General features: G+C 42.0%; 1 protein-coding gene across 1 annotated transcript in view; it reads left to right on the top strand.

The window, feature by feature from the left end:
- The first annotated feature begins 398 nt into the window (after window positions 1-398).
- Window positions 399-26,948, top strand: part of ZNF438 (zinc finger protein 438) — a 97,587-nt gene continuing 71,037 nt past the window's right edge. Inside the window, exons 1-2 of the mRNA XM_067542591.1 lie at window positions 399-836; window positions 22,663-22,726. The gene's annotated coding sequence lies outside the window, so the exon portion shown is untranslated. The remainder of the gene's footprint in view (window positions 837-22,662; window positions 22,727-26,948) is intronic.

Below are 26,948 nucleotides of genomic sequence, written 5' to 3'. Positions count from 1 at the left end.
TGCCTGTAGGAAGGCTTGCTTCAGTCTCCTTATGAAATGATGGCAAATTTTATAAATGTAATTACAGCAATAGTGAAGTCAGAGGAATCCTAAAGACTACACCCTCAGGAGCAGCAGTGCTGTCAGTGAGCGCTGGGGTACATGTTGTTCAGCACCAGTGCCCTAGCTTGGTTACCTGTGACAGCAGGCGGCCCAGCCCTGGGCTGATGAGACAGCACACCCAATGCTGGTGATGCAGCCGAGCCAGTGCGACCACACAGCCCAGCCCAGCGCCACAACTCCTGACTGGTGACAGCCCCTGGTGGGTGACAGCACACAGCCCAGGCCAGCCCGTCATGCAGCCCCAAGCCGGCGATGCCATGCAGCTAGAGGCAAGGCCATGGCCAGCTTGGGCAGGCTGGGCGGTAACACAGGCCAGGGAACTGACCCCGGTCCCTCTCACGTGCCGACGGCTTTAACCCGGTGACTGAGCATGGGGGGAGAGGCAGAGGGCGGAGCTGGACTTAGGGCTGCCCTGGGACAGCCGCCGTGGGGCAGCGGGCAGGCCCATCCCGCGGGGGTCCCAGACAGACACGGGGATGGAGGGGGATCAGCTCCCTGTGGCAGTGACCAGGCTGCTTGCCCGGCGGGTGGGGCGGAGAAGGGGAGCGGGGTTGCAGGCTGCCCGCCGAAGGCAGGGAGCTGAGCTGGGCCGGGCCGGGCCGGGCACCTTCTCCACTTCGCTGGGGCCTTTCCTCGCCCTCGCCGCACTCAGCGAGAGCAGCCCCCGCCCACCACTCCGATCCGACTCCCAGACTGGCGGCGCGGGACAGCCCAGGCGACGCCTGCGCACAAAGGTGCCAGAGGAAACGCGGGCGGGAGGGGTAAGGAAGGAGATCGCCACCGCGGGGCGGAGGTCGGCGTGACGTCACGCCGCGCGGTGGCTGGAGTCTGGCGGCGTGACGCAGGCACGCCGAGGGAAGAGCTGTAAGTTCCCTTCCCCCCTCCCCCGCTGTGTTGTTACGGTTACGGCCGCCGGGCCCTGGCTGCTGGGAGCAGGGGGGACGTGGCGGCTTCTCCCTGTTCCGGGCAGCCTCTGGCCAGGCCTCCCGCCTCCCCTCCCCTCCCCTCCGTGGGGCTGGCGGGCGAGCGAGCGCTCAGACACCGCCCCGCCGGTGCCGAGCGGGGCTGCGGTGCCAGGGGAAGCGGAGCGCTGCCCGCGAGCCGGAGCAGAAGCCCCGGTCGGATGGCGGGGGTGGGCCCCTGGGGTGACCCGTTACCGAGCGTCAGCCGTCCCCTTCCGCCCCGGGCCGCGAAGGGCCCTTGCCCCGCCCCCGGGGCCCGTCCTCTCCTGGGCTTGCCCGCGGATTATGTCATGTTCTGAGCGTCGCTGTCACTTGCGGAGAGAGTCCGCGGGGCCCGCGCGCGGGGCGGGCTGAGTGAGCGGCGCGATCGCCGCCGGCGGCGGCGGGTCCTGCCCGGCGGCCGAGCAGAGGGAAGGGCACGGCACGGGCTGGGCAGGGTCACGTGCCGCTGGTCCGGCCCGCGCGTCACGCTCGCTCGCTCGTGTTTGTGGTGCGTGGCTGTCTGGCCGTGAGGGTGCTTCGCCCTCCCCGCGGTCTCCTGCTGCTAGCTGTGGCCCAAGGTGGGGAGGGGCCGAGGAACCCAACTTCTAAGTCTGAGGCAGTTTGGAAAATTACACTTTTCTCCTCTAATGGGCAAGGTTGTTGCACGGTGGGTGAGTAAATAGGATTCTCCTCCCTTCTCCAGGGAGACAGCCCTATGACTTGAGAAGTGGCTTCCGAAGGGAGGTGTGTGCTGCATATGGTCATGGTGATGCTGCCTGGAGTTGAAATGCATCACACCTACAACATGCTTGAGTTCTAGGGTCTGTCTACACCAGTAATGCTCCAGAGGTGCAGCTGCGGCCGTACTGTAGTGTAGACACTTGCTACTGTGACAGGAGAGGTTTTTCTGTTAAATCCACGTCTCCACGAGGCTACAGCAAAAGAATTTGTCTATAATACAGTCTACACTGAGAGTTATGTCTTCTTGACTACATCTCTCAGGGGTGTGGATTTTTCAAGTCCTGAGTGACAGCTAGGTCTACCTAAGGTTTAGGTGTAGCATAGGCCCTTGTAGATTTGAGTTTCTCATGCTAAAAGTTACTCAGCCTTTGCTAGGCACACCAAACTGCTACTGCCAAACTGGTAATACAGCTATACAAAAACCTTGGTATAAATCATATTTTGAGTGACATACACAATGCTATGCAAACATAAAAGAAACAGTCTGCCCTAATGTATTTACACCGCCCTCCAATGTAAGTTTATACTCAAGACATGCAAAAAAGGGTCCACTATGTTAGCATTCAGTATTTAAAAGTTATAGTAGTTAAGATTTGTACAGTGCCTTTTATTCATGGCTTTTAAAGTGCTTTATAAATTATACTGAATGAAGCCTCGTGAGATGCAAGGAAGCAGTATCTTTCTTAAGATTTGTGAAACTGAGGCACGGAGAGGGGATGTGCCCTGTTTGAAGTTTCAAAGCCAGTCTATGGCAGGAATGGTAGTCAATACCCAGCTCTGAGTTATCTGCTAGACTATGATAGTTCCTCCCATAAAGTATAAATATTATTTGTAAACCACCACATAGATGTCAGGCTTTTACAGTTTTATTAGATTTCCTCTAAAGCCTCAGCATTTTCAGTGGTGCCATGGCATCAGAGGGGACATAGCATTCATGCATGGTACAAAGCTTGAGGCCCATCAGTTTTTGAATTCACATGAAGGGTAATAGGAGTCTCACCTAAACAAAGGAGGACGGGGGGGGGAGGGAGATAATTCCAAGCATAATGGTTGCCATTAAGGAAGGTCTGAAGATGAAAATGAAAGAATAAAAAAGGGAGTGTTTGAAGAGGCAGGTTTGGGAAGATTGTAGTAGTGCATTCAGTGGATGGAGAGTTGGAATTAAACACTTTTAAAAGTAGTACTTTGGTAGAAAAATTACACTAGTACCAGGCCTGAAAAAAATTATATTAAAAATCTTTTCTTGGAAGACTTTTATCCCTTATGTCATTTTGCTTTTCTCCCAGCTACTATCTTGCTCTCATTGTTAATGTTAACTCAATGTTTTCCATATACAGTAATACATCAAGTTCTATATTAATCACCAATTCCCTAAATACTATGTAATTTGGTCACCTAATTTTAAGCTGATAGTCTGGAATTTTCTCCAACTGCTTTATTTAAACTTGTAGCTGCAATATGGTATGAAAACAGGTGTTTGTATTTATTTTTCTTACCAAAAATATTTGGGTTTGGAAGATGGAAAGAAAGAAGTAGATGTGGCATTATGAAGTTATATGATAGTTTAGTGCAACATCATAGGTAAGGATAAGATTGTCGTGGAGGTCACGGATTCTGTGACTTTCAGAGACCTCTGTGACATTTTGCGCTTTAGCCCCATTATGGCAGGCTAAAGCTGTAAGCTGGCAGGGCCACAGCAGCTGCTCTCAACTGCAGATGTATATGGCAGGGGCCTCCCCCCTTCCTCAGCCGGTCTTGGGCTCTCTCTCCTCTCCCCACTCCCCCCCCCCACTTGGGCTTCAGTCCTCTCCCAACAGTCCCATTTTGTTAGTTTTTTTTTGTTTTTGTTTTTTTTAATAAATTGGACCAGTCAGTAGATAAAATACCTTGCCTCAGTATTTTTTTTTTTTTCAAATTCAAACATAGTTATTCCTCATGGAGCGCTAGTCTGGTGTGAAGTTTAGAGTTCAGCCTTTTATTTATATGCAGAATGAAATTTTACATTTCTTCTCAAAGCAGAAATATATTTATTCCTACTGTGGTAACTTATTTAAAAAAAAACCCAAAAACCTTTTGGCTGACATCAAGCATGAAAAGTTTTGGCCAGAAAAGAATTTTTCTGAAAGTTATGGCTGAGAGGAAACGAGGAGTTATTATGAGAGTTATCTTGCAAACTTAATGATAACACTTGTATAATATATATGATAATGTACTAAAATGTGTTGGAAGAGTCAGCAGACTGGATCTTAAGCCCAGTAGCAGTTTGGTGGTTGCTTATGGCTGTGATAGCTCCTGTGCCTGTTTTTTCCTGCCTTGTTCCAGCCTAGCACCTGTCTTGGCCACAGCCTTGCCACTGCCTTGCCTTGTTCTAACCCTCAGCTCAGATTCCTGGCTTCTGACTCGTGGCTCTGGCATCTGGATTCTGACCCTAAACTCCAATTCCTTGTCATCAGCTCCCTTTCTAACCACTTGGCCTGATTTCTGCTTTGAGCATTGGGCCTGACTCCTACTCCAGACACTAGGCATGACCACCCATGTCCTGATCACATAATACTTGCTTTGGTGCTGCACATACTCACCATACATGCCTATGCTGATGCGAAGTGCAGTGCACCAAGAATAGATATCCCAGTGTGCCACACACCGCTGTGCAGCACAGTGCTCTTTTGGGAACTTTTTGAAATGTGTTGTGGGGTAGAAATGAGTCACCCAGGGATCATGGGAGTTAGGGGTCAAGTTCCCAGCATGCAATTTTCTCCATCCCATAATGCCAACCATATCCCATAATTTTCATACTTTAAAAAACAAAACAAAACAACCCACAAACCCATATGGCACTTTTTGGTGTCCACCATCTGTAACAGAAGCATGGAGCGCGGGAAGCTACATATTCTCAGTAACATTGCAAATACAGGAGGGATGATTCTTCTGTATTTGTAGGCCATCAGGAAGTACTGCAACAACGGTGGACATGACAATTTCTTGGAGGACAGTTTGCTCAGGGACATAGAGAAAAACAGTGTGAGGTTGTTGGTGGTGTTCATGGAGCAGCTGCAAATGATTGAGCACTGTTTCTGGGACTGAGAAACAAGCACAGACTGGGAGAGTTGCACTGTAGTGGTGGTTTGGAATGATGTGCAGTAGCTGCAGAATTTTTGGATGTGAAAGGCTGTATGTCTGGATTTGTGTGCCAAGTTTTCCTGAGCCCTTCTTTGCAGGAGACGAAAATAAGAGCTGTGTTGAAAGTGGAGAAGCAATCACATTCTGGAAACTTGCAAGTCTTCATTGATAAGTCACTGGAAAATCATTTTGAGTTGGAAAATCCACAGTAAGGACCGTTGTCATGAAAGTGTGTAGGACCATTAAACACCTTCCTTTATTCAGGAGTGTGATTTTAAGCAATGTGCAAGACATTATGGAAGGATTTGTAGCACTGGATTCCTGAACTGCAGTGGGGTGAAGCACGACATCCTTCTTTTGGCACTAGCCATAGAGTACATCAACAGAAAGGTTGTGGTTATTCAAGCATTGTTGGATCACTGGGGATGCTTTACCGATATCAGAGGGGGCTGATCTGGGAAGGTGCTTGATGCTTGAGGGAAAGTCTGCTGCCAGGGTGGTGGGTGGAGGTGGAGTGGCTGACTTTGAGCAGCCAGCCATAAGGGCCATTTCTAGAACTTAACATTGAGCGATGCGGTTGAAGGATGCTTTGAAAGAGGTCTTTAATGGCCAGCCACAGTGGTGTTCTGTGCTGGACTATTCTCTGGGCCTGGAGCTTTTGGTGTTGCTAGGAATAGTGTAGTGCTTGCTGTACATTTAAAAATATGAGAGGATGTTTTTATGAAGATATGAGTTTTATGGCGCTTGCTGTACATTTACAAGAACTGTGTATTTTGAATACCGCTTTGAATTCTGCAGTAAGTGTTGTGAACTAATAAAGATAATTTTATTCTCCAAAAATAGAAAGATGCATGGCAAAGGCAGTGCAGAAAAAGTGTCCAAAAATTAAAAATGGAATGGGACTTGGAAATTGGAACGGCAGCAAACATTTCTGTCCATTTCGGTGCACAAATGTAATCTGCTATGGCTACACATATAACAGCAGTTCTCACAGGTCAGTGTATGTGAAGCTGTGGTTTTCCTTGCAATGCCATGGTGTGGAGTGGTAGAGATAATAAGACATGCTTATTGACACTTAAGCTTTGGAACTTCTATGCACAGCACCATTCTCCACCCCTACCCATAGTGAATATGGCCCACCAACTGCAAGAAGCGGTGAGGAAAGAATTTCGATTGCATGAAAGAATTTCGATTGCATGAAAGAATAACATTTTGATCCCTATTCCATTTGTACGAGTATAAGGCAGTGGCACTGAATATTAGCACTATTTTCCATAGGTGTTGGTGATTTTAGCTGATATCTCACTATTGAGGGTAACTAAGGCACAAAGAGCACAGCTGCTTCTGCCATTCCAAAGCTGTGTGTGCCCATATTCCGGTAGCCTGTTCCACTGCAATGGTGCCAGCGAAAGTCATCACAGAGTGGCATAGGAAAGCAGCCTATTGAGGAGGAAGAAATAAGGTAGTCATCCCTAGAAACCTTCAGGAGAGGATTTTAAAGTATCTCCATGTAAGTTTCATTAAGATCTTTCAGGAGGGTACAAGGGACATTGCTGTGAACATAAACTGCTCTGCATGGCCTCTCCCCATCTAACCCAACAAGAGAATGAAAAGCAGATGCCAATTCTTCCTCTCTTTGTTGTACTGCTACCTCTTCTTGTACTAGTGGAACAGTGAAAAGTTGGTGCCCAGCCCAGCCCAAAGCTAACAATACATGGGTATCATCTTTAAATTTAAATGTGGTAAGGAAAAATGAATGCACACACTTACTAGAGGTTCCTTCCCCTGCATCGGGCTCATCCATGCTTGCCTGGTGGGCCTGGCTAGACAGAAGTGGAGTCTCGAGCAGGTCCTAGGTCATGGTATGGCTGGAGCTCCCTGCTGAGTCTTCCCCTCCTCCGCGTTGTTCATGGCAGGGATCTTTGTCTCAAGTTCCTCTGAGATATCCATGGTGGTCTGTGAGATGCTGATGCGGTCTCCGTCAAGTATGGCATGCAGCTCATGTAAAAGTGGCAAGTCTGCGGCTCAGCACCAGATCGATTTTTGTGCTTCTTGGCCTTGTGGTGTTCCTGGCACAGCTCTTTTCCTTTCACACAGTATTGCTGCTGCTCCGTTGTAACCCTTTGCCTGCATACCTCGTACAATATCCCATGTATAGATGTCCGCATTTGTATAGCTGGTCTGTAGCTATGCTTGCACAGCCTCTTCTCCCCACAGACCCTGAAGATCCAATACGTCTTGTCTACTCTAGGCAGGAGTTTGTCTAGTGCCTGGAGCTAGCATTGTCATTTGGGCAGTTGGACTCAATGAGGGAGAGCTGTTAAGTGCACACATCAAGGTGGATGATCAGGAAAAGGCCTTTCAAAATTACCCAGGTGGTTTTAAATGTGAGGTGGCTTTCAGTCTCCATGACTCCTGGGCAGTGAAGTTCAAAATTTTGACCAGAGACAGGTCATTGTCACAGGGAATGGGGCATTGTGGGAAAGGTGCTGGAGGACTAATAGGGTCAACATAGGTCAAGCAGTGTCTACATTGGCACAGTATTGACCTCAGCAGGTTGACCATGGCTCAGCACCATTCAGACAGGTGGTTTTACTGCATTGCTGTAATGGCGCACTTACATCAATGAAAGACAAATTTGGGCATAGATGTGCACAGATATGTTGTAGGGTAACTTATGTTGATGTCACTTTGTAGCATATATCAGACCCTAGAATGATCAGTGGAATCTGAGTTCAGCCTTCAGGGAGAATCTTTGCAGTCCAGGTGAAGTCTGAGTGGGGAAGAATTACCTGTTAAGCTGCCACAGCCCAAATAATGGGACTCAGTGTGTGACAAAGACCCAAAAAGAGGGAAGCAAAAACTATCCATTCAGGAAATTTAAAAGGCTCTTTTCTTTAGTAGAAAGAGCTCTTTCTATAACTTTGGTTTCATGAGACTTTATTTGAGGTAAATACTTTTCACCACCAAAAGTGAAGGGACATCAAATTTGTGTGGAATATATATAACTTGGATGAAAATGTGTTACATTCCTCAAAAATGAGATATACATAATAGATATGGGAAAGAGTGCTTTTGGAATATTTGTGTTGACAGGATTGAGGCTAGAAAAGTGCAGGAGGAAAGAGAGAAGAGTCTACTTACTGTCTGTTTCAGAATATGTCTACTTCCACGATATAAAGTCAGAGACATGTACAGCAAGAAAAAAAAATTAAATTTCCACAAATATTATTCTAATATATGGTATTTTAAAATTTCAACTATTTTATTTTTAATACATATTTACACATCATTAAACCTCGGAGTTTTTCTTTGAAAACTTCTATTTCAATGTACATTGTTGCTACCTATGTACTGTTGAATAGGAGAGCAAGGGATCCCTCTGGATCTTTATATGGCAAGTAATGAACAATGTTAAAGATTGAAAAAGGGTTTGCTTTCTTTGTTCACATTCCTCTTATGATATATTCAAGATAAATTTTGCTCGTTGTTATTTCGTATCCTGCAGTTTTGACAGGACATTGGATAAAAATGCATGTCCGTTTATAGGATTTCAGTTTCATAGCATAACTCTCTAACAAGGCCTTGGGCTTCGGGGAATTCCAGTGCACCTGGGTTGGCTGTTGGGCCTCTTAAAATGGGAAGTTGTAGTCACATGGAAAATGAGTAGGAGCAACAATGTGACTTGCAGTGAGTCAGGTATAAACTAACTCACCTCCTAGAAAGGGGCAGTAGGCTAGAGAGACCCAGAGTTAAGGAAGCTCTATTCGTGAGTCTTTCCCTAATAGCCTGGAAAGGACTATCTAATCAGGAAAGCTGTGTCCTTTCACTTCCCAGCTGCAGAAAACAGGAAAGGTGTCCGTTAGTATGTTGTATTGCTTTGAGCATTTTTGCATCGTATGTTTATTAATCACCTCCCTGAGTAGTACAAGGATGTAAAATTGAACTCGAACACTGGGCTTTTTTGGACTGCTACCTCTTCTTGTACTAGTGAAACGTTGATACCCATGTATTGTTAGCTTTGGGCTGGGCTGGGCACCATCTTTAAATTTAAATGTGGTAAGGAAAAATGAATGCACACATTTACTAGAGGTTCCTTCCCCTGCATTGGGCTCATCCATGCTTGCCTGGTGGGCCTGGCTAGACAGAAGTGGAGTCTCAAGCAGGTCCTAGGTCCAGTGACTTGTAGGGGAGGAACTATTGGACAAATCATTATGTAATATACATTATATCCTTCCAAAATCCTCAACAAACTGCCTTTGATAGGATGTTCCTAATGGCCAGAGAAGAATGCTTATAGAAGTATTCAGAAAGTGGTTGTAATGCCTTGCTAATTATTCTACTCTTTGACTTCTTGGTAGGGTACATCCAGTCTGAGACTGAGTCTACAATCTGGCTGATTTTGTGTGTATCTAGAGATTGTTTGCAAGAAACCTAAAGTGGAGAGTTTGGATAGGAGGTTTTAAGCTCTAATATTAGAGTTTTCATCTACATGGACATTGAAGTCTTCCAAGATAGCTGGTCTTGTGAATTTCATCACTGCATCAGACATTGTGTCATTCAGCTTTTCTGGGGGGAATGATCAGTTTATTTTTGTGTCTGCTCTCGTAGATTAAGTGGATGTATCCAAAGAATTTTGATTTGAGGTGAGCTTTTATGAATTTAAGACCAACAGAGAATAGAATAGCTACTCTGTCCCCAGATTTGTGTTCCTTAGGCCTGTGTGCATGGTGAGTGAAGTATTCAGGGAGGGGGCACAAGGTGAGCTAATGCTGGTCTTGTGTATCAGCTAGCCAAACTTCTATCACGGCTGGAAAAGGGTCATCGAAGAAGATGGCACCGAGTATCGTAATAAACTGAGTATGATGAAATTTGTCAGCCAGCTAGTCTGCTTTTTTGGCATGGTCAAAATCCTAGAAGCTACAAGCAAATGAAATTAGAATAAATATCCAAGTGGTAGACAAAAACACCAAAAACAAATTTCGGCAGGGAGCCACTCTAACTGTACTTTGTCCTACAGAATTCTGCTTCCTCTCCTAACTGACGTGCAGTCATGGATCCACAGAATCAGTGCTATGCCACCAACTTGGAACAGTCTCTTGCTCTTCAGGGATTAATGCAACCTTATCAAATAGTTACAGGGACAGTCGAGCAGCATTGTCAAAACAGTCAAGTTTATTAGTCAACTTGAAAACAGCATAGGAAGTCCTTAGATTAGCACAGAGAAATGAAAATTAAAGCATTGTTCATTATGGTCATTCCAGACCAATCTACCAACCAAGCTGTAATGAACTTCATTTTCAGGCTCTCTGTCTCTCTCTCTGACTTCCTTCTTTAGAAGCCAACCTTTATTACCCCACCTCACAGTTTCCAGTCCTTTGTTCTCAAACTGTGGTTTCTACTCTGCATCCCTGCTGCGAGATGGGTAAACCCTCCTCTCTCTTGGTGATTGGGCTTTCCATTGTCGTCTTGGCTTTTCCGTTGATATTGGTCGGCTTCAGCCAGTCTTTCTTTAATTATCCTTTCAGTCCACTCAGACAGCTAGGCAAACACACCTATATCTCCTAGGCCAGATCTACACCATAAAAGTTAGGTCGACATCTCTATGTTACTCAGGGGTGTGAAAAATCCACACTCCTGAGTGACGTGTTAAACTGAGCTAACTCTCTATGCAAATAGTGCTAGGCTGACAGAAGAATTCTTCCATTGACTTAGCTACCACCTTTTAGGCACATGAATTAACTATAGCAATGGGAGGGACCCCTCCCGTCACTATATTGAGTTTATACACTGAAGTGCTACAGCAACACAGTGGCATAGCCTCAGCCTCCCCTGACAGCGTACTTAATCCTGCTTTCCCACATTGGGTGGCAATGAAAAATACAGTGGGAAACTGAATCACATATAGGATTTAGCAAAAATATTGCAAAAAATTCTCACTTTGTCACACATGCATTTTAGGCTTCAGTTTTTATTCTTTAGTGTGTTTAGCAGCAGACTGAGTTAAGTTTGTTATATTTGGCTCTGGAGCAGCAAAGAGCAGATATGTTAGGGAATTGCTGTGACAGAAATAAACAGATTCAGAAAGCTTGTGGGAATTTTGAAAAGTCCTCATCGTAGGTTTTCCCCCCCTCATTGGAAATCATACTATAGCACTCAGCGTTGGTGTTTGATTAGAACCTTATCATGCTGCAACTGCTAACACATACATGTAGACATCTTTTTCCACAAGTCCAATAATTGTAGAGGCAGGATTTACTTGTGAAATAAGGAACGTCTACAAGACTATAATTGATGCTTTAATTGCATTAAATTTGCTTTAAAGGAGGTAGCTTAGTGACCTATGGGACATTTACCAGGCTTTGGATGGCCAAGATATGTGTTGGATGTTTTTCTGAGAAAATGAATCTAAGAAATGAAAGAGTTTGAAGGATTAGTTAGTTCATCTAGAAGAGAAAACAAAGTTCATTTTAATGAAAGAGGGCTGGACTTCTGTCAAGAATCGTAGCCCTGAATATTGGTCAAACCTTAAATAGTAGTTATGTTTCAAACATCTCACCATTGTGACTTCTCAAAGATTGTTGCCATTTCAAAAATATTTATTTAAAAGCCATATCCCTTTATTGAGAGAGATTGCATAAACAAGCTGGTGCAAATGCATGTCTGATCTTAGAAAGGCTGTGTCTGCATTGGTTTGCTTACTATCAACTTCACTGTAAGTAACATACTTTAAAAAAATTAGTTAAGTAGGTCAGGGTGGAAGTAATTCATCTTTGCCTACAGTAAAATGTCTGACAACCCTTTTTTGGGGACCAATTCTATAACCACCTTGTGTATACTTTGACTACTTGGTTAAATGATTACATGCTTATCTTCTCACTCCTTTTCCATCATCTTTTTTGTTTATTGCCATATGACTGTAGGTAGATTATAAAAACAAATGCAGTCAGTTCTCTGTTTTCCTGTAAGTGTGATCATGGGCTGCTAACTTTAAGTGCAGCTTCAGTTCTCAGTCCTGTTCTAGGTGTAGCATGTGCTATTACTCTTGAGTATGATAGGTTTTTTTTTCTGCTCTGGTCTTGTAGCATGACCTGAAGATGGAGACAGTAGGCCATCTCCTGATTTTCTTTGTGATGGCGCTCCACAAGCTTGTTCTAGATGTTGAGAAAGCTCTATTTTCTGCTGCTTCAAGTGTTTATCTGCTTTCTGATAGATTAGGTATGCTGGGTGATTGGAGCAGCTGTGGTTGGTCTCTGAAGGACAGTTGGCCTCTCAAATGTATGGATCTGTCTTACTGAGAACTTTATAAATAAATACCAGATCTTAACATATGTTCCATATTGTTTATGCTAGCTTTAAAGTACTGGTGTGATATCTTCTTTTCAGCTTGTCCCACTTTGGAGATGCACCCCCCACATTGTGTGTCAGCTGTAGCTCCATCAATTTATTGTCTCCATAGTTGCTGTAGATCAGCTTGAATGTGACAGATTTGTGAACTAAGGTGGGCACGTCTTAGTCCAAGAGGAATGGCTGAAGTCATTTTGCTATCTGGATATAGAATGAGGAACTTTTGGTAAGTTGCTCTTTGATTTACTGGGGTAGTGATGGCCCCAAGGCTGTGCCCCACTGGAGGGTATATGTTTTTGATTAGGGTGAGGTGGTGGCGCTTCAGTGTATTTATGTCTGACTAACATCACAAAGGATTTTTCTGTGCTCAGTTTGAATGAGGTGTTCTTCATCCAGGCTCTATTCTCCTTCGTTCACTGTAATATCTTTGAGACGTTGCTGCTCTACATAAAAAGGATAGATATAATTGAAACTTGGGGGTTGTGCAATTAAATGGTTTATTCTAAACAATTTAATCATAAATATTTTTAAGTTCTGTCTTCTGGCTAAAGTAATTCGTACTGTAGGAATCAGTAAATCATAAGTTTGAGTTAGCTAGCTTGGGTCAGAATCAGGAACTGCAAGGATAACATCTATTTTTTTTGTTATTGAGCTACAATTTTTTCCTCAGAATTACCTGTTGCTTGATGGTGTTACAACCTGATCCAGTATCAGACCCTGCAGACACTAGTCTGTTATGAGTGGACCCAGTCACTGGATTCTATCTGCTTCCAAGTCAATTAGATGTGGGTAGTGTCTAGTTACTGTTTCTAGCGCTGGAATTCAAGGACAAGCTCCCAGGGTCAGCCTTCTTGTCTTTGTCCTTCCTTAGGATGTTGCAACCCACAATCCAGCTGTTATAGTCTGCAAAATCAGTGTCTCAAACCTCCGAAACACCCCTTCTCCCCAGTTATTTATACATGCTCTCTGAACTCCACCAGGCTGTAAGCGCTCTTGACTTCTAGTTTAACTCCTATGGAGATGTCATGGCAGGAAAGCAAGGAATACAGGCTTAGCAAAGGAATTTCTTAATCACAGTGACTTTACTCCTTAAAAGCACTCCAGAGTTACAGATCTTTGAAAACCATAGAAGTCCTGAGATGCACCCTCCCCTTGTCTAAACTTGTCTCCTTCTTTTGAATGCAAGGTCTATTAGTATTTCAAGCTGAGCAGATCTCTCCTGTCCTCTTTTTCCTTTGAGCCCTTGTTGTCTGACAGTGGTTGGTCCACTTCTGTCATCCAGAGAGAAGCCTCTTGTTAAATGGAGACACTGTCTCTTTGCCATGTGCTGTGAGAAGTACTCATCCCCCATCTTCCATGTAGAAAAACTATTTCATGTTGGTGAGCCAGTCACTGAGAAACAATCAAAGTTGATGGCCCTAGATTGCAGTCATTATGGCTTCCCAGTGTTAGTTCTTCATAGGGTGGATTGATTTAAATTGAGACGGTCACCAAGTAGAAAGATTTAAATAATTGATTTTAATTAACTTTTTCATTTATACTTCAGTTATTTTCTGAAGAAAAGTGCATTCTCATTCGCTGATATAGCCATTAAAACTTGTTGATTTACAACTAAATAGAGCCTTTACACTGGAATTGGTACATCTTTAACTTTTTGCTCATGATTTGTGTCAAGCTCCATTTGGATGGTAACTGGAATTTAATTAAACACACAAAACAGCATATAAAATTCATTTTTGTTAGGCAGAACAAACTTAGATGTTTGGAGTACATAAACTTATCAAAACATGTTTCACATTTACAATTAAATGATTTATTAAAGAAACAAGGGTTAACTGTAGTCATTGAATTAAACTGATTATTTCAAATCAGCCTGGGAAAATGTTCAAGTAAGCCTAAGTGAAAGTGACTGGAGGTTAAATTCTTACTTGCCTAAGTCTCTTGAAGAGAAGACCACAATCTCCTAAATTACTTAGGCTGTTCTTTGAACTGTTAAAACTAGTAGATCTCATCCCCTCCCACCTCATTTTTATTCATAGACTGGAAGAGAAAGACAAGTTTTCTTGTTTTAACTCCCAATTGATTTCTCAACTTTGAATTAATTAGACCAAATGAAGAAAATACTCTTTTTCTGTCTGCAGAAGGGGCAAGTGTGGTCAAAAGCTGGGTTAGTACTTCCACAAAGACTCAAGCTATATAGTTCCACGTGCTTAGCTAGTGACTTTCACCAGTTCAGTGGTATGACTTTTTTTAAACCATCATCAGCAAATGTGTTCTGTTTGAATGGTTCACCTCCAGCCATGAAGTTTATTGTGGTTGGCATGATTGGGTGATTATTAGATGCCCAAGTCATAGCAGCAGCATTTTCTTCAGTAATTAGGCATCTAGCCTGGTACTTTGGATTGAGAATATTGGCAAGAAAATAAGATGGAGTAAGTGCTTGATCCATCTGCTTCTTTACTGCCTACAATTGAACTTTGTTGTTGGGTATTTCTTTCTTCAATGTCTCTTGAAGTTCTGTCCAAATTTCAACAGCATCAGAAATACAGCAGCAATCTTTTTGCAGCTTGTCCAAGACTATGGAAATAGGTTTCAGTATATTCAGCATATATTTTACATTTCTCTTTACTCCAATGTTGTTGATGCTTTAGCTGTGACAGTTCCGTGTGTTTTGACACAATTTTTTCTTCAGAAATAATCATCGGAATAGGGCAGTTCTTGATAAATAGCTCAAAACAGTCAACCACTGAATTCCATCTTACTTCTTGGGGAAGAATTAGCTTGAATCCTTCTGTTCTTAGTGAAGCTGAAGGAAAGTGGTTGTTACGGAAGTATTTTGCAATTATTCCTTTATTCCTGGAGTTGTATTTATATTTTTGACTAAAAGATGTATCAAAATAAACAATGCACGTGTGTGTTATAAGTTTCAGGTTATCTTCATTATCGTCTTCTAGATTTCTTCCCACCTTTGTTACATTTGTAGTATTGTCAGTGACAAAGCTACTCTCTTGAGTCGTGAATTTTTGTTCAGTTTGTTATGGCTTTTACTGCTATTTCTTTTTTAAGTATTCTGCTGTATGGCATTTCCTGGTGTATCAGTTGTTTCTGTAAGATAGATAACCATATTTTCAGTTGTCACACAGAACTGGATCATTGTGTGCATGGCTCCACCCATCAAGACTTAGTTTAACAACTTTCCTATGGTTTTTTTTTTTTTTTTTTTTTTGCATGCTGTTCAATTTCCTTCTCATAGATTTATCCAGCAACTTTCCAGCAATGTCTGCTCTGCCAGGTAGAGTATAGCCTGGTCATAATGATTCAACCATGTCAATGACAAGTTTGTCCTGAACAAGGCAAAAGGGAGAATTTGTTGCATAAATGAACTGAGCAATTGTTTCATCTATGGGATCTTGCTGGAATTTGCTGGGTCCTGATTATGAATTTATCCATGGTCTTACTGGCTGATGAAGAAAGTCTCTTTTTTGTTACAAGGAATTTGTCTGACTCATCTTTAGTTGCAGCACTTCTGGTTATACTAGCAGATGACTCTGAAGCTATGGACATTGCAGATGATGGATGTTCATAACACTTCATGTTTCAGACCCTGAAACAAAGTGGTGTAAAAAAAGTCACTCTCACTCGCTGAGTATTACTCAGTGCACTGATTTTAAAAAATGAGATTGTGAATGAAAGATTCCTGCTACTGCAGCTGTCTGTATCATTATTTAAATGATATAATTTGTTCTAAACTCAATCTTAAAGGGAATATAACAAATCATAAGGATTACCTAAGTCTGTTTAAACCCTTATCTCTAGTAACATACCAAACAGCTTGAAAACCCCCCTACATTTTTTCAATGTTAAAATTCTTAAATACCTAATAAATTTTTCTTTTAATCAGGACATTTTCACCTAGGATGTTTGATTTTTTTATTGCTCAATATAACCATTCAGATGTCCAGCAATAAGAGTAAAAATAAAATTCATAAATACTCCCACAGCAAGCTAACATACCAATTATTTTTTTAACACAAACATTTTGAAATTAATAAGTAAGTAATCACCCAAAACACAAATGTATGACAATTATCTAAGTAAGAAACTAGGTGGATGAGGTAATATATTTTATTGTACCACTTCTGCTGGTGAAAGAGACAAGCTTTCAAGCTACACAGAGCTCTTCTTTATGTCTGGGAATATTTTCAATAAATATTGAAGAGTATCTGAAGAAGAGCTCTGTGTAGCTTGAAAGCTTGTTGCTTTCACCAACAAAAGCTGGTCTAATAAAAGATGCTACCTCACCCAACCTTGTCTCATATCCTGGGACTAGTATGGCAACAATAACACTGCAAGCAATAATTTAAATGACCATTTACTGGCATAGTAAGACATGGTAGGCAGTTCATAACAACAGTGCGAAAATAAATTTATTAACCAGTTTATCCAGATTGAAGATGATGATGATGTGGACACAGTCATTGCTTTCTGAGGAGCATTTGCCATGATGTTTCATTTTGACATTCAGGCCTTGCAGCTCTGTGTTGTATTGTTTACTTTGAGCACGTTCCTTTTTTACCCAGAGATATAGGAATTTCATGAAAATATTCCCAAATAGGGTCTTTTTTACGATCTACAGGCCTGACAGTTTTTTTCCTCCGGTTCCCAGGTGTTGAAATCAACACTAGAGGCTGCACTCAGACAAATGTTGTCCCTTCTTCCCACAGTGTCCTGCTTTGACTCCAGTGTTGCTCCTTTCTGATTGAATATTCTGCTCTTTTCCCCTTGTTACATAACAGTCCCACCACCCCATCCTATCCCCAGAAAAACAAAAGAATTAACAACAATCCAAGACTTATGCTCATGTAACCCACATGCCTTTTGCACTGCAGTATTTTATTTGTTTAGAGACCAGTTACCCAGTAATTTACACTTTTTTTTTCTATGGTCTTGCAGGTAGCAGAAACAGGTTTCTGAAGGGTTTTCCAGTATCTACTTTATCATCACAGTGTAAATGGCGAATCGTTGGCAAAGTTCATGAATCTTCAGTTTTCACAGAGAATGATAGTCATAAAGCAGATCAGCTATATTGATTATTTTGGGCACAGTTCTTTGATGTGGTTGTGAGACACAAGATTACCTATTGTTTGTTCAGGGGAGCAAAAGGGCAATTGCATTTTCCTCTGTTTGCCTGGGGAAAAGTTAATGCCAGAAAGCTGGGGATATATACATATATTTTTAACAATTTAAAAGTTAGAGATCTTTTGGGGAAACTGAAATTCTCCTAAGTGATCGTCTCTCTTGACTATTTTCAGAATACATTGTGTGGAAACATAACAACTGTTAAACAGTTATTTCCTTGCTTATATCTGATTAACAATTTGTAATCATATCCCATTAATATTGATACTGTATATTAATCTAAAATATAATATGAATTCAGTGATGATCATTTCTACTAATCTGTATATTAAGATGGCAAAAGATCACTTTTCTGAGACCCTGTTTGAAGAGTTGTCAATTATAATTGGCGGTGTTCCTGTAAAATATTCTAAATTTACCTAATTTTCCACTTAACGTGAAGGCACAGATACTCATGCATAATTTGAAGGCTGATCTTGATCCCTATAATAAGTGCTGGGTAAGACTTTTATAAATGTTAAGTTTTGTAGCATACGAGATATAGTTGAAAGTTGTCAGCCATGCTTCAATGAAGCATTAAAGCACATTCCATTCAAAGAAATGGAACAAAGTATTAGAGCAGCGGTTCTCAACCTTTTTTTCCCGAGTACCACTCCGGTCAGGTACAATCAGGTCAAGTACCACTTCACCTGACTGTACCTGGCCAGAGTACTACTCAGAAAATAAGCGCAGTAAGCACTTTCAATCAATACCCTCCGCCGAAACCCTACAGCCATTTGCCCGTTTTTGGCGGGAGCAAGGGGGCATGATTCCGCGGGGGGAGGGAAGAACGGCAGCGGCGGCTTTTCTCAGCAGGCGGGGGAGAGCAGGGCTGTCAGGTTCTGTCGGCGGCTAGGGGGGGAATCGGCGGCGGGGGTGGAGAGGCGGCGGGCGGGTTTCTCGGCCCTGGGGGGGGATCAGCAGCAGCATTTGTCGGCGGCAGCGGGGGGAGAATCGGTGTCAGCGTTTGTCGGCGGCTGCGGGGGGGGAATCGGCGGCAGCAGGGTTTCTCGGCAGCGGGGGGGGAATCGGCGGCAGCAGGGTTTCTCGGCGGCGGGGGGGAATCGGCAGCAGCAGGGTTTCTCGGCAGCGGGGAGGGGGGATTCGGCAGCGCGGTTTGCCTCACGTACCACTGAGCCGGCTTCCGCGTACCACTACTGGTACGCGTACCACCGGTTGAGAACCCCTGTATTAGAGTAATCATCTTTTCTTTTTCTTTTTTTTTTTTTTTTTTTTAACTTTTTTGTATCTGTGATACTCTCATGCTGTGTAACATTTGAGTGTATAATCATCTGCTCCTATTTTTGTTCAAAGTTAATAGGGCAGAGGAAGGAAAAGAGCGCAACACCAAAGAAATGAGTGTTTTGCATATGAATGAAGTAAAGTTTAGGATAAGACTCCAGCAAAGAGTAAGACCACATCTTTAGGCAGCATGCTATGTCAGCAGCGTTAGTCTTTTGTTTAATATGTAATTGCATATGTTTAAAACATATTTTATTTGCCACATATCCTGTGCTTACTTTTTTGGAATTATGGTTTATTGTGGTGGTTTTGAGTTATTATGCCAAGAACAGTTTCGCATGTATGACCAAGTATGATGGGTTTAAAGGCTGTTTAGTGCTCCACCCACGTGCACCAAAGCTTACGTTGTTAAAAATCCTTTGGAAGTTATTGTCAGAAATATTGATGTTCATGTGGAATGAACTGTGTTTACAAATGAAATTTGTTTTGTTTTTTGAGTGCCCAAAAGTTTAATTCCATTTTATGGGCTAAGGCAGAACAAAATCTTAGTATATTTTTAAAAAAGGAATCCATGTTTGAAATGCAAAAGGGCTTGAAACATATTTCTAACTTAAAACAGTTCTGCAGATTTTTTGAGGAGAAGAGTGAAATTTGCTTTCAATTCAAGAAGCAGTATGCCAGTTTTGAGTATGGAGCACATTTTTACAAAAATGTTATAAATCCATGCAAATTGGAAGTAAGGGTACTTTATATTGGAAAAGATGGCATATCAAACCAACTAGACTGAGATTAGTGGGTTGAAGATAGCACATTCTTCATTAAAGAATGGATTCAATGAAAAAATTCTTCTGTGTCACCCTAATCCCTACAAGGCCACAAATGCCCTGGAAAATGGAGCTTTGAGGTAAACCTTTGTATGACCTTCAGAATTTGGAAGCCCGAAAGATTTTATACATAGTGTGTATGAATCCAGCCGTAAGAAATTGTGGCATTCCATGTGTAATAGATTATCTCTGATACAGCTAAATTATCCTGGAAATAATCTTATTTTAGTATATAGTCAGGCTAGAGCCTAGGGTTAAGTCAAAATAAAGCATGTTCTTGTTATGACTAAGACATTTTAGAGCAGTGGTTCCCAACTTTTTTGGCACGAGGGCCACAAATATAATTTTTACAACCCTGAAGGGCCACCATTCTATCAACTCATAAAAACATATTGATGTATACACCATTAAGGACTGCAAAGAACTACGTATTTAAAGTAAACGTTAAGTGCAAAGCAAATGAAAAAAATTAAACTGTGAAAAACAGTTACAAAGTTACACCTACAGATTACTCACAGTATGTCACACTCACAGACAAAACACTAGTGTAGATGACTGTCACTACACACTTAAGCGCGTGGCCTGGCAGCTAAATCACAGTGCAGGCCAAACCGAAAGGCACTGATTTTTAGAGTCCTGTCCCTCCTTAAGCATGGTGGGTCCTGGCTGCTCCTCCAGCAGCCTTCTCCTCTCCTCCCCCCCTTACAGCCAGATGGAAGGCGTTCAGCGAGGAGGCTGTCTCCTTGCTGATCTCCTGTCCTCATGGCTGCAGCAGGGAAACTGCATGTGTCCTGTAGCCCCTTGCGCTCCACCTGGGTCCCTCAGTAGTGGCTCTCTTCTGCAGCCAGGGAGACAGGAGATATCTGGCTCCAGCAGGTACCCCAGTGCCTAGGGACCCAGGCAAGAGCACTTTGCTCTCTGCTGGAACCGAGGGAGGGAAGCGTTGATCTCCCTTCCCTCTGGCTCCAGCAGGGGCCGTAGCGCCTATGAACCCAGGCAGAGCACTTTGCTGTGCTCCCTGCTACAGCCAGGCAGAGGGAAGTGCTGATCTCCTGTCCCCTGGGCTGCAGCAAGGAACCTGCACCGGTTTTGTAGCCCCGTGGCGACACACTCTGCCTGGCTCCTTAGGCAAGAGCCCGCGGGCCACAGGTTGGGAACCATTGTTTTAGAGCAGGGGCTCTCAACCGGTGGTACGCGGACCACTAGTGGTACGCGGAAGCCGGCTCGGTGGTACGCGAGGCAAACTGCGCCGCCGAATCCCCCCCTCCCCGCCGCCGAGAAACCCTGCTGCCGCCGAATCCCCCCCGCCCCGCCGCCGAGAAACCCTGCTGCCACCGATTCCCCCCCCCCCCCCCCGCTGCCGCCGACAAACGCTGCCGCCGATTCCCCCCCCCCGCAGCCGCCGACAAATGCTGCTGCTGATCCCCCCCCCCCAGGGCCGAGAAACCCGCCCGCCGCCTCTCCACCCCCGCCGCCGATTCCCCCCTAGCCGCCGACAGAACCTGACAGCCCTGCTCTCCCCCGCCTGCTGAGAAAAGCCGCCGCTGCCGTTCTTCCCTCCCCCCGCGGAATCATGCCCCCTTGCTGCCGCCGAAAACGGGCAAATGACTGTAGGGTTTCGGCGGAGGGTATTGATTGAAAGTGCTTACTGCGCTTATTTTCTGAGTAGTACTCTGGCCAGGTACAGTCAGGTGAAGTGGTACTTGACCTGACTGTACCTGACCGGAGTGGTACTTGGGAAAAAAAGGTTGAGAACCGCTGTTTTAGAGCATTAAACTTCCTTTCATTGGTACGTAATGATAGACAATCTCATCTTCCTCAAGTAGGCATTTGCAAAAGTTGGGTAAAACAGTTTTATTCTGAGCTCTTGGTGTGGTGCTCTTGTGCCTCTTTATTATTTATTAGGCATTGACAGTGTGCTTTATACTTAATAAGCACATGGACACATTCTCTGTCCTGGGGGCATTTGCAATGTGATTGATGTTATGAAAAGAAATAAATCTGCTGTCTAATATTAGGTTATCTAATGAAGACTGAAAAAACTGCGATCATCAGAAGAAACTGTTAGTAAACCGAAATCCTTATTGCCATCTTCTGGCATTGTAACATGGCAGTGGTTTTGATTTAACCTATAGACATTCTTTGTTGTTATATTTTCAGTGCTCTGGGATGTATGGGCAGATGTTGAAAATCCAGGTTTGTCCCCTGAATACAGTAATGGTAAAATTCTGATCTAAAAGTAATCTTTCTGCACACGACTGATGAAAATGAGCAGTTCTGTTTACCCCCCTTTGCAACATTCAGTCAACTGTAGAGTTTGCCTCTGATTATGAGCATTTGTCATTGAGTGGTTGATGGGGTGGAGTAAGAAAAAGGGAGCATGGAATATTGCCCCAGGAGAGGGTTTGTCTTTAGTACTTCGGGGTTTGGAAGTAATCTCACTAAAGATAATTTTATTGACCAACTTTTGAAAAGTGGAAAAATCCCATAGTTCAGAAGTCTGCTGAGAACTCACTTCACACAAACTACTTATGGAATTGCTTGACTGTGCATATTTTTCATCCTGTTTCAGGAAACTCTTCATTTCAGAAAACAGTAATAAATATGTAAAAAACTCTCACACTGTATAACTGTGTAGATATATACAAGGGGCTGTAATGGGAAATAATGGGATGAAATCAAGGTACAGAAAACTTAGCTAAAGAACAACAAAAGCTTCCTGACGTGATCTATTAGACTGTGGAGTAGACTTCCCAAAAATGTAAAGAAAGCATCACTGGGTCATTTTAAAACTAGACTGTATAGAATACTAGGAAATGTTATTGTTGGCTACTGTCCTGCCTTATCAGGGGAATGGAATGGAATGGACAAGGTAACCTAGAAGGTCTTTCCATCTCTGATTTCTGTTATACGAAGAGTAATAAGCTCAGACAATACAAAGCTTTTTCATCTAATGGGAATTATATTTAAAAATGTGCATTCATGTGTTCATCACTCATTATCAAAGACCTTTCACTCTAAATATGTAATTATTAGGCAACAATTTGACATTAAACAGTAGACAGACTATCCCCAAGATGTTAAAGTAATCATAAGGATAATTATGGTAAAGATTAATAGGTGTTTCCTTTTTCTTTTTTACCCTTTTTTCTTTTCTTTTAAAGGTCAATATTACTTGATGCTGGATGCCCAAGCCTACATCCTTGGAGAGCGTTTCAGGGGAAAAAGGTTTCTAGACTTTCTTTGGCAACTTCTCTTACTCTGTTCAGGCATCTCAGTTTACATGTCAAGATATCTGTTTTTATTCAGTCTTTGGTGGTGGTTTTTTACAAAGCTGTTGAATATTAGTGTGGGGAAAAAGCTTTTAACTTAAGGCAAACTCCCCTCTTCCAGTACTGATCAGAATGGGTATAGACATCATGCTGGAAAGTTGACATTGCAGAAAGGTTTCTTCAAGGATTTATACATTAAAAACATTGTTTTCTCTTTGAAATGATCTATAATTATATATGTTTTTTGAAATTTATCTGCTTTTAAGTAAAGCAGGGTCATTTTAAACCCTCTTTTAAAATTATATCTTAAGGTCTGTGGGCCCCAAATATGACCTTCCTTTACTTTCTTTTCTGTTTTCAAAGTCCATCTAGGTATCTTTCTTTATATAAAACAAAACCCACCTTCATTTTTTTTTCTCAATATTAAAAAAAATCAATATCAGCACTCCAGAACTCATTAATCAAACCCTCAATAACAAATCAGTGTGTGTGAGTCATGGAAGAGGGAATAAAATAGTAAAGAACCAATTTTCCTTTCCAAGCTTCTAAAGAGTTACCATAAAAACAGAATAATATATTTTTTTAAAAAGTACTGTTGACTAGCTTAGGAATCCTGTGGTTAATGCTCTGCACAACCAAATGAGAGACCTTGGTTCATTTGTAGGATCCTTGAGCTAGCAGAGTAGAGAACGATGTACAGGAAGAAGTACTCAGCCTCTGAGGTTGTGTCTACACTAGAGAAATTTAGGGAAAAATTGCAGCAGTGTGCCACTAATTTAGTTGCACTGGCAAGAGCCCTAGTGGCTCTTCGCTTCCTGTGTTTTTTTAAAACATGTCAGTTAAACCCACCTAGCCACTGTAAAGGTTTGAGCCTTGTGCAAAGTAGGGCTGCCACTGGCACAACTAAACTGGAGGTAGCAGCATCAATGGGAATTTTTTCCTAAAGTTCCTAAATATAGGCGAGGCCTGAGAAGAGACATCTTGCATTGATATACAGCTACCCCTCTGATCTAGGAGCAGTGTTGATGGTTTGTGAATCAAGTCCGATCCAGTCCCTGACCAGTGAAAACTTAATTGCCGAGTAAGGAGTTATCTATATTGGGAAATTGACCATAATAGCAATTGCAGAATAAGATAATTCAGAATAGCTCCACATGTGGACACTGTTCCAGAAAAAAGTGATTTTATTCCAGAATAATTACTCCACTTTGGAAGTATGTTAATTATTCTGGAATAAAGTTACTACAACTCTGGAATAATGCGTCTATTCAAGATGTTACTCTGGTCAGATTTTTCTTATAGACAAGCCCTAAGAGTGGGGTTAGGTTATAACCTAGGGGAAATGAAGGCTTAAACATACAAGCCCTTCACCAAAAATTAATTTATGTTCAAGATACTTGGCTCTTTTCTGCCTCTGTTTCAATAAAGTAGTGGAAAATGTAACAGTAAATTGTTTCAACTTTCCATTTTCTTGCAAAATGACTTACCTAGTTATTTGTGCAGGTCATAATGTCAGCGGTGATCTTTCTGGCTCTCAGGGTTGGTGGACCTTACTTGTACCACATCTGCCTTGTTTGTGTGCTTGTCCTTTGTGCTCTGCCATTGTATCCTGTGCTTCTGTAGTATGTTTTTTGTCCAGTTTGTTTTACTTGGCAGGTCCACTGAACAGGCAATCAGGTAGACTTCAGTGACATCGGAGAAGACTTTTTAATATGAGAGTGGAGAATGGAAAAATTCCACCAGGGGCAAAGAAGAGAAAACCAGGAAGAGGGGAACAGAGGAAGGAGGTTTTGATAGCGGAATGCAGAGGTAGTGAGGGAAAAGTATAGACCACAAGATAGGGATAGAAAAGGGCAAGAGATGTTACAATACTGGCTCCTCGATGCTACCATGATGAGTTAATTATAAATACATGTAATATATGATGACAAGAGGGTGATGCTGTTCTGGCCTGTAATTTTAAAGAGAAATATAAAAGAATATTCATTTCAAAGAGACAAAAAATTAATAACAATTTGAAGAAATAAAAAATAATTTTCTTTGAATATAAATGTATACTTCAAATGAGTATGTTGGCAACACTTTGTACTTCTCTGCAATCCTTCCTTTCCTGCGCTGACTTATCCTGCAATGTTAGATTTGGTTCGCTTTTATTGAAAATAAACCCCATTTGCTTCAGTTTTTGGGAAAACCAAGCTTGTAAGCTAATTATTGCACCTTTAAAAAAAATATTTCGAAGGGCACGGACATTTTTGTTTAATGTTATACCTAGAAGAGATTCACAATAGATCATTTTAACAACAAATCCATAAAAAAACCTTTGAATACTTGGCTCTTTTATGTTTTATCCTCTTAGGGTGTTTTGTTAATCTCTTAGAGTGTCACCTCCTGGTGGATACTGAAAAATGCATTTTTTCTACAGTAAGAAAGCTTTAAAAATATCACTTAGTAGCAGCTTGCTTGATTAGAATTGTTCTCAGTTGTGTACTCTTAACTATGAAAGTACTATCAAATTCACAAGAGGGGTGTGACAATCAGGGTCCAGACATCCCACGGGGAGAACAGAGGTTATGAATCATAAAGCATAAACAATTGAAACAACTGGTTACATATGTTGTTATTTTTGTATAAAAATAGGTCAGGTAAGATCTTTTATGAAAGCTTGTAATGGTCTGAACATGATGGTCATAAGATATGTATGCAGCTGGAGTTATGAATTTATGTACATAGAATATAGTACTGTTTGTCCCAGGGACTCCCAGCCATGCCTCCACTCAGCTGCTGCTACTCAGCGCCAGAACTGCAGTACCTGCCTTGAGTGATTGATAGCATGGTTCGTGCCAAGACCTTCAACAAAGCATGGGAATGGAATCCCTGCCCACTAGTACTCTGGTTGGTCACAGGGGCATAATGATGAGTATCTATGGGCTAATACCACTACCCCCAAAACATTGGCAGTAGAAAACTTTGTAACTTGATTCAGCCATAGTTAGACTATTCTGATTTCCTTGTGACTCTGGGAAATAGAAGCTTTTCTCTTCTGAAATCAGTACATAAACCCTTGAACTATTCTAATGAGCTAGATGGTTTATTTTGGAATTTGGGAGATACATTTTTATACAATAGATAAATAAGAGAGTTAGCATTTTTGCTTGGGTAGTTTACTATTTATTTTGGAAGTAAAGTTCCCCTGATTGCATAGGAACAAGATGTTTAACCACCTTCTAGGGCAGAGACTGTTTGGTCAGCATAAAATGAAGAACTTCTAAAAATACTACTGACCTCTCAGTCCCTTCTAATATGATGTTTGAAATGTTGTCATGTTTTTTCTGGATTCTTAATTGTACAACGTATATATGGTAACAAGAAAGATCAAAGATTGTGTTCTGTTCTTGGAAGGTCAGTTTTATCACATCATTATGAATTTATAGTCTAGTAATACATAGTGTTTTTTCCATTCCTGTATTTTGCAATTGGCTTGTACAGCCTCATAGGTTGGCAGCAGAAAAGTTCAGTTTTTCATGTTTTTTTTGGCATGAAAGGGTTACTGTTCACATTTCCTGTGTAATTCCTTCTGATCTTGCTGGGCTGTAATTACTTTCTTGATGTTAAACATTCCCAGGCTCCTATAACCTTCTAGCCTGTTTGCACTGGCCAAGTTTGTCCCAGGTGATCATGTGGGCGAACCTCCTGTTTTTAAGGATAAAAATCTCTCCTCCTTCCTGTATAAGATAAACTAAATGCTCATTCCTTTGCTGTGCAATCCCAGAAGAAATCCCTTTAAAAATAATAATAAGATAACACATTAGACTTTTAAAGTCAGATTTTGCAACCAAATAGTTGACAAATCAGCTGTGGAGGTTCAGAATTTTTTGAATCCTGTTTGAATGACTTTTGGTTCACATTTAAGATGACCTTTTCTTCTTAAACAAGTTTGGAAAATAGGTTGTGATACGAAAAAGGCTGATTTTGACTGTAGCATTTCACTTTTGCCCGTATAATTGGCAAATTATTTTAAGCTGCCTAGAATATAAAACTGCTTAGTTGAAATTGTGGAGTTTTAATTTCTCTTGTATTCTTGTATTCAGAAACTGCGTTGTTCACAGAAAAAGGGAGGAAATTGCTTATTTCTACCTTTTCTCCATATAGTTCAGCTAGTCTACAGTGTTCCTAACTTT

The sequence above is a fragment of the Emydura macquarii genome, unplaced genomic scaffold (genome assembly GCF_026122565.2).
Source record: "Emydura macquarii macquarii isolate MOO-44397 ecotype Brisbane River unplaced genomic scaffold, CSIRO-AGI_Emac_v2 contig_719, whole genome shotgun sequence".
NCBI classification, from domain to species: domain Eukaryota; kingdom Metazoa; phylum Chordata; order Testudines; family Chelidae; genus Emydura; species Emydura macquarii.
This window is presented reverse-complemented; position numbering and strand designations above follow the sequence as displayed.